Here is a 17,428-nt window from a genome sequence, read left to right as displayed (position 1 = left end):
ATAAAGACTGGGACTGTATATAGCTTAGTGAAACCTAGAGTAGACAATGATGGTGATTAAATGTATAAATAGAACAATGCTTTCAAATGAGGGAGAACAAATGAATGTCGACATTATAAGGTTTTAAAAATGGGATGGTATATGGAAAAAATAAAATCAATGCAAATGAAGAGTCTATAGTTAACAGTAACATTGTAATATCCTTCCATTAAATGTAAAATAAGGCAATATACCAAAACTAAAAGTTCGTAGGAGGAGGATAAGAGGGAGAGGTATGGGATTCTTGGAGGCGGTGTTGCTGTTTTTCCTTTTTTATTTTATTTTATTATTTTATTTTTTATTCTTTTTTCTTATTCTTTCTTTGAGGAAGAAATGGAAATATCCTCATAAAGAATGTGATGGTGAACGCATAATTTTGTGATTATACTGGGAATCACTGTTTACTTAGGATAACGATATGGAGTGTGCATAGAACTTTTAAAAAAATAAACAAAAAAAATACAAGTGCTGGAGAAAATGTGGAGAGAGAGAGATATACCTATTCACTGTTGGTAGGGAAGCGGAATGGTCCAGTCCATCTGGAGTGCAGTGTGGTAGTTCCACAAGAGGCTAAGTATAGGGTTGCCATATGATCCTGCAACACCATTAGGTATATATTCGAAAGAATTGAAAGCAGGGAAAAAAACGGATATTTGCAAACTGGTGTTTACGGTGGCAGTATTCACAATTTCCAGTTGTTGGAGATGGCCTGATAAGCAAAAGGGAGAACTGTGGTGTATACATACAATGGAATACTTAGCCGTTGTAAAAAGGAATGAAGTTGTGAGGCATCCAACTAGGTGAATGAACCTGAAGACAGAATGTTGAATGAAATAAGCCAAAAATGAAAAGACAAATATTATAATGCCTTACTAATATATACTAACTACAATGAGCAAAATCAGAATTAAATGTGAGAGCATAGGTTATCTGGGAAAGGCTTATTGTAAAGGTTTCTAGATTATAAGCTCTTACAGCAGTGACAGTTATTCCTGAGTTGTAAATGTTATTCTAAATTCTGAGATGTGGAGCTCTTTCTGTATAACCTGGTCAGTCCCTGGAACTTTGGATATCTGAGTGACACCTGAGACTCAGAGCTAGAGTTCTGCAGCTATGAAAGTACCATTAACCCATACAGCAACTGTTTAAAAAGCTGAAAAAGAGATCAGATTTCAATTAGTGATATGAATGAAATGAGCTTGGTTAGGACTGTGGTAAATCAAACTAATGGGTAAAGGATATCGACTGTGTTATAAACTTCAACTATTGCATGAGCTAAAAGGAAGAGATGTATATTTGGTGCAAAATTTATATTTTTTCTATAGCACACTATCCAATTTAACCTGTATGATTACTTTATTCAAACACCATAATTATGTGGAATTTTGAATGGGGAGTGAGATCTTGTTGCTTTGCACAAAGTTAATGTGATGCCCTGATACTTCCCAGAGAAATCTAAGTAGAAAATTTTTAAAAAGTATTAGCAAAAGGACCTAGAGGGACTTGGGGAAAATGTGGAAATTTTTAACTTCCCCATCTGGGGAATGACAGACATTCTTGCAAACTTTGAGAATTACCAAAGTAATAAACCAAACCTTCGATCTTGGGGCTTGCCTTTATGAAACTTATTCCTGCATAGGAGATGCTAAGTCTAATTATAATTATCCTTAAGAGTCACCCACAGAGAACTTTTTTGTTGCTCAGATGTGACCTCTCTCGAAGTCAACTCTGCAGGTAATTCACCAACCTACACTCTACATGGGAATGGCTCCAAAGAGTGTAAATCTTCTTGGCAATGCGGAACATGAAACCTGGGGATGATGCTGGCCCTGGCAACATGTGATTGAGAAAGACTTCTTGACCAAAAGGGGGAAAAGAAATGAAACAAGATAAAGTCTCATTTCATATACAGTTGAAAGATTTCATACACAAATGAAAGGTCATTCTGGATGTCATTATTATGCATTGTACAGATATTCCTTTTTAGTTTTTATTGTATTAGAATAGCTAGAAGGAAATACCTAAAACTGTTGAATTGTACTCCAGTAGCCTTGATTCTTGAAGATGATTGTATAACTATATAGCTTTAATGATGTGTCCGTGTGATTGTGAAAACCTTGTGACTGACATTCCCTTTATCCAGAGTATGGAAGATGAGTAAGAAAATTAAGACAAATTAAATAAATAATAGGAGTATAAGAAGTATGTGAATATAATTCAATAAAATTATATTAAAGTCTTTTAAGGGACATATAGATCTATTTCCTTTTTAAATGGTTGATGGGGAGTCTCTAGTTCCTGAGAGAACATCAGGAATTCCCCAGATGGTAAAGTTTAATATTTCCACATTTTTCCCCATCCCTCAAGGCAACTGTTTTCCCATTAATTTCATTTTAGTTTTGAAATCACGTTTCATTCTACCTTAAAAAAAAAAACAAAACAGGCACACTCGTAAACACTTAAATAGTTCAAAAGGGTATACAATGAAAAGTTTCTCTTCTACTCTTGGTCCCCTCCCCAGAGACAATTATTGTTTCCATTTCTTGTGTTACACTGGGACCATAAAGAAAACCTAGTATGTCTCTCTCTGCCTCTAGCTCCCCATACACTTTGTTTTTAATTTTTAACTTTTTATTGATATATATTATATATTCACATACCATGTAACCTTCCAAAGTATACAATCTATGGTTCACAATATCATAATATAGCTCTGCATTTATCATCAGAATCATCATATTTTGGGGGGGGGATAAGATGTATGAAAAAGCAATAAATTTCAAAGCACATCACAACAATTAGCTGAAGAACAGATTTCAAAGTTTGGCATGGGTTACAAATCCACAATTTTATGTTTTAACTTTTAGCTGATCTAAGGTACTGGAGACTAAAAGAAGCATCAATATAATCATTCAGCAACCATATTCATTTGTTAAATCCTACCTTCTCTGTATAACTCCAACATCACCTTTGAATTTTCTGTCTCACTCTTTAGGGGTATGTGGGTTATAGAGCTATTCTAACTTTTTCATGTTGGAAGTGGCTATCAATAATATGGGGTAGGGAGATGGAACGAGCTGATGTTCTAGAGAGGCTGGCCCCTCTTTCAGGACTAATCTGGTCCAGGGACCCATCTGGAGGTTGTAGCTTTCTGCAAAGTTACCCTAGTGCATGGAACCTTTGTAGAATCTCATATAAAGCCCTGGGTGTCCTTTAGGATTGGCTGGAATAGTTTTGGTTGATTTATGATAGGTAGCAATGTCTAACTGAAACTTGCATAAGAGTGTCCTCCAGCATAGCCTCTCAATTCTATTGAACTCTTCCAGCCACTAACACCTTATGTGTTATACTTCTCTTCCCCCTTTTGGTCAGGATGGCATTGCTGATCTCACAGTGCAGGGCCAGGCTCATCTCTGGGAGTCATCTCCCATACTGCCAAGGAGACTTTCACCCCTAGATGTCATTTCCCACCTAGTGGGGAGGGGAACGATTTCACTTGCAGAGTTGGTCTTAGAGAGAGAGAGAGAGGCCACATCCGAGCAATAAAAGAGGTCCTCCAGAAGTAACTCTTACATGTAACTATAGGTAGGCGAAGCTTCTCCATTACATACATAAGCTTCACAAGAGCAAGCCTCAAGATCAAGGGCTTGGCCTATTGATTTGGGTGTCCCAAATGTTTGACACAATATCAGGGGTTTCTCCTGTGGTAAAGCTTAATAATTCCATTTTTTTTCTCCCATCCCTCAAGGGACTTTGCCAATACTTTTTGATTAACTGCTTAATATACTCTGAGACTTATCCAGACATTACATTAAGCTATACAGGATTAAAATCTTTCATTCTTATTCTGGGATCCCTGTGTTTGGACTGTTAAATGACCTATCCAGACAGGTTGAGTTAGAGTATGTGCTACAGAAAATTTAGGTTCTGAACAAAATAAACCTTTTTTTCCTTTGGTCTCAAAGAGCAGATGAGGTCCTAAAATATAGACAATGTCTTTCTTACAGCAGTGTTCTGAATTACCTTAATCCTGACCTTATCAGCTTCATTCTTATGTCTAAATACCAGGTTATACATACATAGCACAGTCCCTCAAAATCCAGAAATAACAATTACCACTCTGGACTAAATGTGACTGCTATAAGAGCTTACAATCTAGGCCCCAGTTTTCTTACAAGTATTTTCTAAATGAGACCATGCAATATTTGCTCTTTTGTTTCTGGCTTATTTTGCCTCACCAAATGTCCCACAGGTTCATTCACAATGTTGCATGCCTCACAATCTGCTTCCTTTTTGTAGCAGCACAATATTCAATCATATGTATACACCATCATTCGCCTCACAATGACTTTGCAAACTCTTTTCTTTCTTTTCTGCCCAAAGTACTTGGGAATGTATCCAGGTATTACATTAACCTGTGCAGAATAATAAGATCTCATTCATTATTCTAGGTTACATGTAATTAGGTTGTTTAATTAAACTGTCCAGACAGGTTAAATTAGATAGCCAACATCCTTTCTTGATAAAAGCACTTTGAAAGGTAGGAATAAATGGAAACTTCTTCAATATGATAAAGGGAATATGTGAAAAACCCACAGCTAACATCACACTCAATAGGGAAAGACTGAAAGACTTCACTCTAAGATCTGGAACAAAACAAGGATGCCCATTATTACCAATGCTATTCAGCATTGTCCTAGAAGTTTGAGCTTGAGCAGTTGGGCTGGAAAAACAAAAAAGAAGGCATCCAAATTGAAACGGAAGAACTAAATCTTACGCTGTTTGCAGATGACATTATCCTATACATAGAAAGTCTTGAAAAATCTACAACAAATATACTAGAGCTAATAAACCAGTTTAGCAGATTGCCAGGATACAAAGATCAACATACAAAAATCAGTAATGTTTCTGTATACTAGTAAGGAGCAATGTGAGGTGGAAATCAAGGGAAAAAGTCCATTTACAATAGTAACAAAAATGTTCAATATCTAGGATTAAGTTTAGCCAAGGATGTAAAGGACTTCTACACATAAAACTACAAAACATTTCTAAAAGAAATCAAGGAAGCTCTAAATAGATGAAAGGACATACCATGATCATGAATTGAAAGACTAAATATAGTTAAGGTGTGAATTTTGTCCAAAATAATTTACATTTTCAATGCAATACCAATTAAAATACTAAAACCTACCTTGCAGAATAGAAAAATCCATAACTAAATTCCAAATAAGAAGGCCAAGGTGCCTCAAATAGCTGAAAACATCTTGATAAAGAAAAATGAAATTGGAAGTCTCAAACCACCTGATTTCAAAGCATACTACAAAGCTATACTTTTCAAAACAGCATGGTACTGGCATAAAGATAGATATACTGAACAATTTAATCAAATTGAGTGTTCAGATACAGACCCTTTCATCGATTGTCAATTGATTTTTCTCAAGGCAGCTAAGTCCACTCATTTGTACAGCTTCTTCAACAAATGATGCTAGGAGAACTGGATATCCCTATCTAAAAGTATGAAAAAGGAACCCTATCTCACACCTTATTAAAAAAATTAACTCAAAATGGATAAAGACCAAACATTAAAGCTAAAACCATAAACTCTCAGAAGAAAATATAGAGAAATATCATAAGGATGTTGTGGGAGATGGTTTCACAGACCTATGCCCAAAGCACAAGCAATGGAAGAAGAAATAGGTAAATGGAATCTCATCAAAATTGTATACTTTTGAGCATCAAAAGACTTTGCCAAGAAAGAAATACACAGCCTAGTTTATATGAGAAAATATTCAGAATCCACATACAGATAAGGGTTTAATATCTAGAATATAAAAATAAATCCTACAACTCAACAACAAAAAGACAAACAACCCAATTAATAAATGGGCAAAAGACATGGATACACTCTTTTCAAAGAGGAAATACAAATGGCTCATAAGAACATGAAAAGATGCTCAACTTCACTATTAGGAAAATGCAAATCAAAACTACAATAAGATACCATTTCACACCTACTAGAATGTCCATTATCAAAGAAACAGAAAACTACAAGTTCTGGAGAGGATGTGGAGAAATAGGCACACTTACTCACTGTTGGTGAGAATGCTGAATGGTGCAACCACTCGGAATGGCAGTTTGGCAGTTCCTCAGGAAGCTAAGTATAGAACTGCCGTTTGATCTGGTAATCCAGTTACTACTTATATACTTAGAAGTACTGAAAGCACGGACATGAATAGACACTTGCACACCAATGTTTACAGAGGCATTATTCACGATTGCCAATAACAGCCCAAATGTCCATCAACTGATGAGAGGATAAATAAGCTGTGGTATAGATACATGATGTAATATTATACAACTGCATGAAAAAATGAAATGACATATGCAACAGTGGGGATGAATCTTGAGGATATTATGTTGACTGAAATAAGCCAGAAACAAAAGAACAAATACTATATGATCTCACAGATATGAATGAGCAAACTCTGAGAATTCAATTAAAAAGCATAGGTTATCAGGATATAGAAAGAGGGTAGATATTGGACAATTGATGCTTAAGTTGGAAGTTTACAGTTCTAAGGCCAAAAATGTCCCAACTAAAGCAAGTCTATAGAAATGTCCAAATTAAGGCACCAACAACAGTTTACCTTCACTCAGGAAATGCCAAATGAAATTCAGGGTTTCTCTGTCAACCAGAAAGGCACATGGTGAACATGGCAACATCTGCTAGCTTTCTCTCCAGGCTTCTTCTTTCATGACACTCCCCCAGGGGCGTTTTCCTTCATCTCCAAAGATTTCTGGATGTGTGGGCTCTCCTGGTTCTCGTGGCTCTACTGCTCTTTCCAAAATGCTTCCTCTTTTAAAGGATTCCAGTAAACTAATCAAGACCCACCTGGAATGGGTGGAGTCACAACTCCGTGGAAGTTATCTAATCAAAAGTTACCACCCGTAATTGGGTGGGTCACATCTCCATGGGAACAATCAAGAAGCTCCTAGCTAGCAATACTGAATGAGGATTAAAGGACATGGATTTCCTGGGGTCCACCACACATTCAAACCAGCACAAACGGTTTATAGTTAATAGCAACATTGTAATATTCTTTCATTACTTGCAACAAAGACAGTATACCAAAGCCTAATGTCAATAATAGGGGGATATAAGGGGTGATTATATCAGAAGCCACTAATTGTACATTTATGATTGACTGTAAGGTATGTGAATAAAACTTTAAATTTTTAAAAAGCCAAAAAAAGAATGAGCAGGAGTGTGTCAAGCAGTTACATGAGAAAGAATAGGATGATTGGGGGTGGGCACAATTGCAATTGTGACCACATAAAGTTTTAAACTAAGGCTGTAGTAGTGGAAATAGTGGGGGTACTCAAAAAGATTTTAAGGAAATAGAATGCACAGGATATACTGACTGGAACTGATGATAATGGCTAACATTTGTTGAGCACTTACCATGTGCCAAGAAGTTTAAAATGCTTTATCCATGTAATCTATTTAATCCTTACTATGACCTTATATAGAATATAGGTACTATTAATATCTCCATTTTATAGAAGAGAAAACTCAGGCACAGAAAATTAAGTAACATGGAAAAGGAAGTTCACACAATGAGTAAATATTGGAACTGGAATTCAAACCGAGGCAATCTGGCTCCTGAATAAACATTCTCAAGTCCTCTACTATCTTTAAATGTGAGGTGGTCAGGGAGAGGGAAAGCCCAGGATGACTGCAAGGTTACTGAGAGAAAAAATTAGAGAAATGCCACATATTTTTATATTTTTAATTATATATGTCATTCCCTAGAATGTTTTACATCCACTGACATACACAGTAGGAATGAGTTAATGATTTTTAAACAAATCATTTCCCTTTTTCAACATAGAGATTATCATATACTCTCTCTACTCTACTTTCTAGGTGAAAGGATTTAACCAATTTTTCAAATTCAAGTATGCACTGATACAGAAAAAAAGAGAACATACCTAAAAAACTGCAAAGAAAAAAGAATTTTCTATATTTAAGTTTACTGCCAATGATTGGTGATACATGACTGGAGGTGGGTTTCAATAAAAAAAAAAAAGTGAATGAAAACCTGTTGCCAAGCAAGGTATTTTGAAAATAAGTCTAAGACATAATAACTTAATATTATAAGAATAAATGTAAAGATTAAAAATGATAACATATATAAAGGGCCTAGAATAAAGCCCATTGTTTCACAGGTATTTAACAAATGGAAGCTATTAGATTCTTCAAGATCAGATGGCTCTCCTTGGAATTAAACCATGAATCTTCAGGCCAGACTTAAGAGCTAATTGTCAGGGCTCCCATAATCTTATCTGTCCCCCTATTTTAGCAGCCAATATATTCTGTCTAATCTAATAATTATCAATATTTATATATCTGCACTATTAGGTGGTGAGCACCTCTGAAGCCATCTCAAAGCTTCTAAAAATAAAATTTAAAAATTAAAAACATGGAAGAGAAAACTATTCAATAAATACAATTAATATAATCTTCTCTTTGTGTGGTACCCTACTAATTATAAAGTACTTCCATGCCTGTGTTTTTATTAGTTTATGACCTTCTATTATGTCTTTGCCTTATAAAAAAGGAAACTAAGACCCAGAGAGGTCAAGTGATAGCTTGTTAAAAGCAAGGATGGAATTAGAAACTAAGTCTATAAAAGTGAATAGGTATAGAAGAGGATAAGAAGAGTAAATTAACAGTTAGGATGGGGAACATGGAGATAAAAGAGAGACACACATTTAGGTACAGAGACTCCATAGGAAGAACATTTTAACGTTATAGTATTTTAAGACATTTTCCTAAAATATATTTGAGATGTGTTGCCTTTGCTTTCCCAACTACAAGCAAAATGGTGTCATCCCTTAAAATCATCTTACAGTTGATATACGGTGGCTCATGGAAAATTTAACCGGTTATCTCAATCTGGGATTAATCAGGAGAGAGAAAACACGTGATAATTTGAACAGGGCAAGTTTCACAAAAAGAATAATTAACTATGACAGGGGAATGGAATAAAAAGGGATTGAAATGATAAAGAGAAATCTAAAAATTATAGCAGATATAAGGAGCAGCCACTACTTCTAGGGCTAAGATAGAGCACCCAAGGAAGAAATCCCTTCCCCAGGACTGAGATGTAGACTTTCTTGGGGAGGGCATGCTTGTGGCTCACTGAAGGACAGAGAAGTTGTTGTGGTGCCTATCCTCTGGAATTTTCTAGAAACCTCCTCTGTGTAACTGTCCAAATCTCACACTCTGGAACATACCCAAACATATAGGGGAAAACTGTTCACTGGAAAGTATCTAACAAGAAGCACTTTGCTACATAACCATCTGAGGAGATTCCAGGAAAAGCTACTTAATACTGAGTGAAGAAGCTGAGCACAAGAGATGCTGCCTCCGTTGCAGAAGAGGCACACTGAACCAAGAAGCAAAATCCTTTTCTCCAGAAATTCCTTTTCAGCACCCTATATTGACAAAACTTTAGTGCCAGGTGACAAAGGAAATAAATATTTAAAGGGCTTAGGCCCATTTTCACAGAGCAGACAAAAAGTATCAATTTGGAGCAGAGGAGCAATAAATTGATAAAAAGCACACTGATTAATAGAGAAATACTACTGTAAAGCAAGCAAGAATCAAATTATATCCAGCTAGGTAAAATATTTGTTTCACCAAGCCCAATTTCTGGACTTGGTAGAATTTGCTAGGATTTGCTAGATTAAGAATTGTGTAGCTATATTTGAATCTATCATGTTAAGCTGTATAAAAAGCATGCATATGTATAACAACTCATATCTACTTTTTTTTTTAATCAGGTTATAATTAAGTATGATTAGCAACATTTTGAAGGCAAAGACTATTAGACATCTTACTTGGATAACATGTCCTGCTAGGATACTAGAGAAGAGAATCTAAAAGACCATGTAGAATAGGGAGGTCAAATTACCCCTCCATTCTGAAACCACATCAGACAATGATATACAATGAATGTGTGGTGTGAAGGCCTACAAATTTCAGCTGCGGAATTATTCCTCAAGATAATAATTATTCACATTAAAGTGGTCTTCATTGTCAATTTGCTTTCACAGCTTCTAACTCATTTTATATTCAGGAGGTGGGAATTGTTAGGCCCCTTTGATAGATGGGAACATAAACCACAAATATCAAAGGTTAATTGGTTAACCTAAGTTCACAAAGCTATTTGCCATTGCTCTTCCTCAACACAGAAGTGTCTAATCCTATGTGGAAATTCCACTCCAGCTTTTCATGTAAAAAAATAATGCAATAAGAAAGCCAGATCACTAGGAATCAAATGAAAACCATTTTCCCCAGGTACATAGACTAAAGAAAACAAAAAGCTCACAACAAAGAGCTCAAACTGAACTATATATCGACAAACATCCCCATGGAAATCCAAATATGTAAACTGCTTTGCTAGTATTCAAATATTCTGGGGAGAAGAAGAGATTTTAAGGAAAAAAATTCTATGCAATTCTCATCATTATTTTTGTTTTCTTGAGACTGTAAGTGGGAAAAGACCTACCTACAGGGTCTTAATTTCACTGATCTATATGGCCAAACAAATTCAATTAAGATGATCTTTTTAGATTAGAACCAATCCCTATCAGAGAATCCCAACCTATCACTGGGAATTGTGAGAGAGTTTCTGCTACAAACTTTTCCCCAGCCCTAACCTCCTAAAATTGCTACAAGAGTGCTTGCTTCGGTGGCACATATACTAAAATTGGAATGATACAGAGAAGATTAGCATGGCCCCTGCGCAAGGATGACATGCAAATTCGTGAAGCATTCCATATTTAAAAAAAAAAATTGCTACAAGATAAACTTAACTTTAATTCATTTCAATTAAAAGTACGTTCAGGGAATCTTGGAATATTCAAAGATTACAACCAACAATATATTGCTTTGTAAAGCAAACAGGAACATTGTCATTGGCTAGGGATGAGCATAAGAGTAAAGTTATAATCACTTCAATGGCTTTCAAGTTAGTGTTTTCCTGTGCTTTTGAGTTTTTTAAAGTGGTTTTATTGAGATATATTCACATATCATACAATCCATGCAAAGTGTGAAATCAATGGTTCACAACGTCATCACATAGTTGTGCATTCACCACCACAATTATTTTAGAACACTTTCATTACTCCAAATAAAACCAAAACATGCCATAACCCTTATCCCACCCATTACTGATTCTTAACATTGGTGCGGTACATTTGTTACTGTTGATGAAAGAATAGTAAAACATTTCTGTTCACTATAGTCCATAGTTTGCCAATATGTGCATTTTTTCCATATATCACTCTACTATTACCTCCTGGTAATAGTGACATACATTTGTTCTAGTTCATAGAACATTTTTATATTTGTGCTATTAATCACAGTCATTATACACCACAAAGTTCACTGTTATACAGTCCCATGTTTTATCCTCTAGCTTTCCTTCTAGTGACATACTTTACTCTATACTTACTCTTTCAACCACAATCACACACATAACTTAGTGCTATTAATTGCACTCACATTAATATGCTACCATCACCTCTACCCATTTCAAAATATTTAAATTCAACCTAGTCAAAAAGTCTCCACACATTAAGCATCTGCTCCCCATTCTCTACTTTCACTCTATCTTCTGGTGAACTTACATTCTAGAGTTTAAGTCTATGAGTTTACTTATTATAATTAGCTCATATTATTGAGATCATACAATATTTATCCTTTTGTATCTGATTTATTTCACTCAACATAATGTCCTCAAGGTTTATCCATGTTGTTGCATGCATCCAGACTTCATTCTTTCACACTGATAAATAATATTCCATCATACGTAATTACCACATTTTGTTTATCCCTTCATCAGTTGATGGATACTTAGGCTGTTTCCGTATTTTTGCAATTGTGAATAATGCCACTAGGAACACTGGTATGCAAATTGTTGTTCCCATCCCTGTTTTCAGTTTTTCTGAGCATATACCTAGTAGTGGGATTGCTGATTTGTAAGGTAATTCTATACTTAGCCCCCTGAGGAACAGCCAAAATGTCTTTCACAATGGCTGCACCATCTTACCACCATTCCCACCAGCAGTGAATGAGTGTTCCTATTTCTCCACATCCTCTCCAATACTTGTAGTCTTCTATTTATTTAATAGTGACTGTTCTAGTAGGTGTGAAATGATATCTCACTGGGTTTTTTTTTTTATCTTTTTTTTGTATTTTCTTTTTCAAACTGTGGTCTTGATTTGTATTTTCTGATAGCTAGTGATGTTGAGCATCTTTGCATGTACTTCTGAGTTTCATGGATCACTGGAATTTCAGAAATATTTTGTAGTCCTACATAGGGTAACCAAATTATTTTGCAAAGTAACAACATTAAAAGGCAACTATAGGTCTGTCACCCCTTATCCATAGCTTTAATATCTAAACATATTTGGAAATCATGTTCATTTTTTTTCCCTGTAATTCATTTGGCAGCAAAATCTGAACTGACCTGAACTCATCTGATGGTAAAACCTAACCTGAAGTGACGGGAGGCTATTCATGGGCTTTTTCTATCTCACTTAAGTGTAAAAACTCTTATGTTTCACTGCAGAAATACTAACGTAGCTGATAATGGGGTTTCACCTCATACTGTGCTGGGGGGAGTTATATAATATAGGATATATGTACTATGTTACCTGTGGCGGTTTAAATCTGTTTGCCCAGAAAAACCATGTTGTTTAATCCTCATTCAGTATTGCTGGGTGGGAAATTTTTTATTGTCCCCATGGAGATGTGACCTACCCAAGTGCAGGTGGGTGGTTTCCATGGAGATGTCTCTCCCCCCATTCAAGGTGGGGATGTTTACAGGATCCCTTTAAGAGGGAACCATTTTGGAAAAAGCTTGAGAGCCCATGCAGCCAGAGATCTTTGGAGTGGAAGAAGGAAAATGCCCCTGGGGGAGCTTCATGAAACAAGAAGCTGGGAAAGAAAGCTAGCAGACTTTGCCAAGTGCCTTTACAGTTGAGAGAGAAACCCTGAATTTTATCAGCCTTTTTTGAGTGAAGGTACCTCTTGTCGGTGCCTTAATTTGGACATTTTCATGGCCTCAGAACTCTAAACTTGCAACTTAAATTCACCCTTTTTAAAAGCCGTTTCATTTCTGGTATATTGCATTCTAGTAGCTTGCAAACTAGAACATTACCTTTCTAAAATAAAAAAGAACCTCAATTATGAAATACATATTGCCTCAACAGTTTCAGAAAATAAAATTCACTATTCCTTAGAACCATTTTTTCATTAAAGAAAGGAAAATGGGATATTTTACACTAAAAACGTATGAGGGAGAATCCTTATAATTTTAATACATTTAGCTTTCTGGGGTGGAAGGGGGAATCACTAAATTGTTTCTCTTATATCACTGCGGACCTATGACAATATCTCTAACAAACCACCATTCATGTGCTAATTGACAATTGGAAACTCCTGCCATTGGAAAATAATCTGCTAATAAGGATGAGTACTCAAAAGATGACATTTGGAACTTATTGTAGTCTGAAGAAGGACAGTTCAACAGAACAGGAACAAGTTAAGTAATTCTATGACTCCTGCAGGGCACAGAGAAATGATATTTAAACAGCAAAAGAAGCAGCAATAATGTGAAATACATCTAATAACAGAATTAAAAAAAATTTATTCCTCTTAAACTGCCTCTGGTGAAAAAGTCAGATGGTGCCTGTATCTCTGGTCTCAATTTAACCAAAAAGGTTCTTTGGTTTATAAAGAACTAAGGCAACTGAATAAAATGTATGTACAGGAATAAATCTGGAAAATCTAAAGATGCATCCTGATTGTCAGAAGGCTAGGCAACTTGGGGGGGTGGGCAAACTAAGAGTAAACCATCCTGTTGCATAAAAATCTTACGGCTTTTTCAGATTGTTCATTTTTTCAGCACTGCCTATTTCCTGGAAAATTTGATGTATTAACAAAACTGGACTATACAGACATATACAATTCTATACTAGCAGATGGTAATGTGTCCAGAGCCCTATAGTCTATGAGATAATTTAACCACTCTCATTAGGGCCACCATCTACATCTATAGACAAGACAATAAATTATTCAATTCAACAACATTTAATGACTCTCTACTTTGTATAAGCTACTGGGATAGATACAGGGACTGTGTCTAGTTGCAAGGTGTGCAATAAAGCACTATGGGATGGAATATCATGTAATTCTGTTGGTGAGAGAGAAGGGGGGGTTCACAGTGCTAAGTAAGGTCAAGACCAAGGCACAAAACAGGGCCTAAATAAACCTTTAGAGGTCTTAAATACAGAAAGGGTAAGGCTTCTCCCCTACAGTATTTCAAACTATAAAATAATCCTAAATGGTAAATTAGGTGTAAGGAAGTCCAATGAAGGTCTAATTTCTTTGATGATAACAAATCGGATGCTCATGAACTATCAAACACCCCTTTCCCCCTCATTTGTTTTTGGTGGCCCTATCTAGTTGGTTCCTTGAGCATATGATTAATCTGCCTCCTTGGTAAACCAAGCTTATCAGAGAGGTACGAACGAACATGGCATATTTGAGGAAGGGCAAATAATGTGGCACAGCAACAGAATAGGGTACTAAAATGACAAAAGGCTGAAATTGGGGCTAGAAAGGTAGTTTAGAAGCCAGATAATGAAGGGCCTTCTATGAAATGTTAAGGAATCCAGACTTCATAAACTCATGATCATAACCTTAAACAATCAGGAACAGGTTACTCTGAAATACATTTTAAAATTATTTCCATCCTAGATTATTATTAATAAGAAAGGAGTAACGATTCTAGAAATTACACCATAATTATCTGAAAAATTGTCTTATTCCCAACTACCTCATTTTCTGACAACTTATTTCTATAATATTATTTAGGTAGAAATTGAACCAGAAATAATAATACCAGTAATCTAATTAATATTAATCTGAAGAAAGGCACTCAAGTTGACAAGCAAAATATGCCATAAACTCTGAGAAAAATGTGGATGTTCACTGCAGGGGGCACTATTTATAATACCAAAAATAATATTTGATATAACTAAGCATCTAATAGAAGAAAAGTAATCACTAAAAATCATGATTTTGAATTAAAAGTGACAAAACTCATAATATAGAGAATGTTCTTTCCCTTTCCCTCCCTGTACAATTCAATCCAAAACGCATTAGGTGAGCTAAGCAAACTTAGCATCCACTGTTGGCAGACAGCATAACGGAGGTCCTTTGTGGGGCTTAAGAAGATGTGGAAGGTGTTCCTGCATGACAGTAGCATCAACAGCAGCCAAGTATGGCGACTTGAAACTTTAAACAGAATGAGGAGGGTATCTCTGCAGAAGAGGTGGCAGACACAGATGGGCACAGATTATTGGAGGCCAAACAGAGTGAAAAGGACATCTAGGGGAGGGAGTCATCAACAGGAGACTGGCTACATTATAGGATATTAATCAAATAATGGGAAGATGACAGGAGACACACTTCTTAATGTCAGAGATCAAGGGGTGAAAATATAGAAAGGGAGAAAACTTGAATGAACTCTGGGGTGTTGGATTGGAATTTGGGATATTGGTATGAATTCATGGTTTTCAGTATATAAAGACAGATACAAAAATACAGATGTAAAAATATATATGAATATATGTGCATATGGATATGCATAATCTATTTCTTAGTTCTGTCCACTCAAAGAGTCTGAGAGCAGAGACTCCTCAACAGCAAAGAGCACTCCCAGCACACAGATCTTTATTTCTAGAAACCATTTCCCAATAAAAGGAAACCTGGATGGCTGCTTACACAGCTAAGGCAAAGAAAGTACAAAATGAACTGGAATAGAAGGAAGTGCCCTTAAAATGATGGGGCTATGTCAAAAGGATACAGAAACCAAACTGAAGGGATTCCCCCTGGCAAAATCTTGGAGTATTTAGTATATGATAAATAAGGAATTGTAACCCCTTAAAATAAAATAGGAGTCAATGATTCCATACTGACAAATAAATAAATGAATAATTGAAAGTTGTTTGAGGAATAAGATATCAATTAATTACAAAGGGTGAAAAAGTTAACATTACAGTAGAGAGTAATGTTACTACCTTAATCAAGTTAACATCATCAGAATGGGACAAAATCATATGCCACCTAATAGTATACAATAAGACAAATACATTTCTGTGCTATTCCTTCCAAAGAAGCAAAACCAAAATATAATCTTGAGGAATCATGAAGACAACCACAAATTAAGGTACATTCTACAAAACAACCAGTCTGTAGTATTAAAACTGGCAAGGTCATGAAAGTCAAGGAAAGACTGAGGAATTGTTTCAGATTGAAGAAGACTAAAGAGATCTGACAATTAAATGCAATGTATGACTCTGAACTGGAACTTCTTACTATTAAGAACACTTTTGTGGGCAGGCCATGGTGGCTCAGCAGGCAGAGTTCTCACCTGCCATGCTGGAAACCCAGGTTTGATTCCCGGTGCCTGCCCATGCAAAAAAAAAAAAAAAGGAAAAATGTGATTAAATTGTAGTAGTATATTAATGTTAACTTCATGATTTAAATTATCATAGCATTATACATACAAGAATTTGGGGCTGATGGAGCATTACATTAACAAATTACTTTAAAATGGTTAAGGAAAAAATTTGATGTGATGTCTTAAAACTTTTCTGTAAATCTGACATTGTTTCACAATAACATTTTTAAAGTTAGGGAAATGCTCATACAAATTTTGGTACATCCATACAATAAAATAATAATGAAAATGATGCTGATGACAGCAATAACTATAATAGCACATAATATTTGCATGCATATTGTGTTCCAGAGAGTGTGTTAAGCATTTTACAAGCATATCTTATTTAATACTACACAATGATGCTAAAGTGATGCTGAAGAGGAATGGGGACATAGAAACATATCTTCAATTTATTAAGTGAAAAATGTTAGCACAGTGGGAGACGTCCAGGGAATATGGTGGAGTAGGGAGCTCTAGGACTCAGTCCTTCCACCAAAATTATAATTAAGCAAGCAAGAACTGTCTAAAACAACTATTTTGAAACTCCAGAGGCCAGACCAACACTGTACAGCATCCAGGGAAGAGCAGGAGGAAGAGACTGATCAGTTGTGGTAAAGAACTATAAACTACTCACTCTGTGCAGTGACTATGAGTGCCCATCCCCCATCTCATAGCAGACATCAACAGGGTCCAGACCCTGGCTAGCTGCTGATAATAGAAGGGATATAAAAATCCTCTTCCCCAAGAACAAGGGTGGGTATAGATGATCTTAGATTTGCAGAGAACAGCAAATCCAGATCACT

At 35.7% G+C, this 17,428-nt stretch overlaps 1 protein-coding gene and 1 non-coding gene across 3 annotated transcripts in view; one reads left to right on the top strand and one right to left on the bottom strand.

Annotated features, from left to right (window-relative positions):
- Positions 1 to 17,428, bottom strand: part of KLHL13 (kelch like family member 13) — a 353,054-nt gene that overhangs the window by 171,147 nt on the left and 164,479 nt on the right. The window lies entirely within an intron of this gene.
- LOC143672217 (U6 spliceosomal RNA) lies at positions 10,788 to 10,894 on the top strand. The gene has a single exon (XR_013169686.1). It is a non-coding gene; the product is annotated as a U6 spliceosomal RNA (small nuclear RNA).

Source organism: Tamandua tetradactyla, chromosome X (genome assembly GCF_023851605.1).
Source record: "Tamandua tetradactyla isolate mTamTet1 chromosome X, mTamTet1.pri, whole genome shotgun sequence".
NCBI classification, from domain to species: Eukaryota; Metazoa; Chordata; class Mammalia; order Pilosa; family Myrmecophagidae; genus Tamandua; species Tamandua tetradactyla.
The sequence above is the reverse complement of the archived record's forward strand: the minus strand, read 5'-3'. Positions and strand labels throughout refer to the sequence as shown.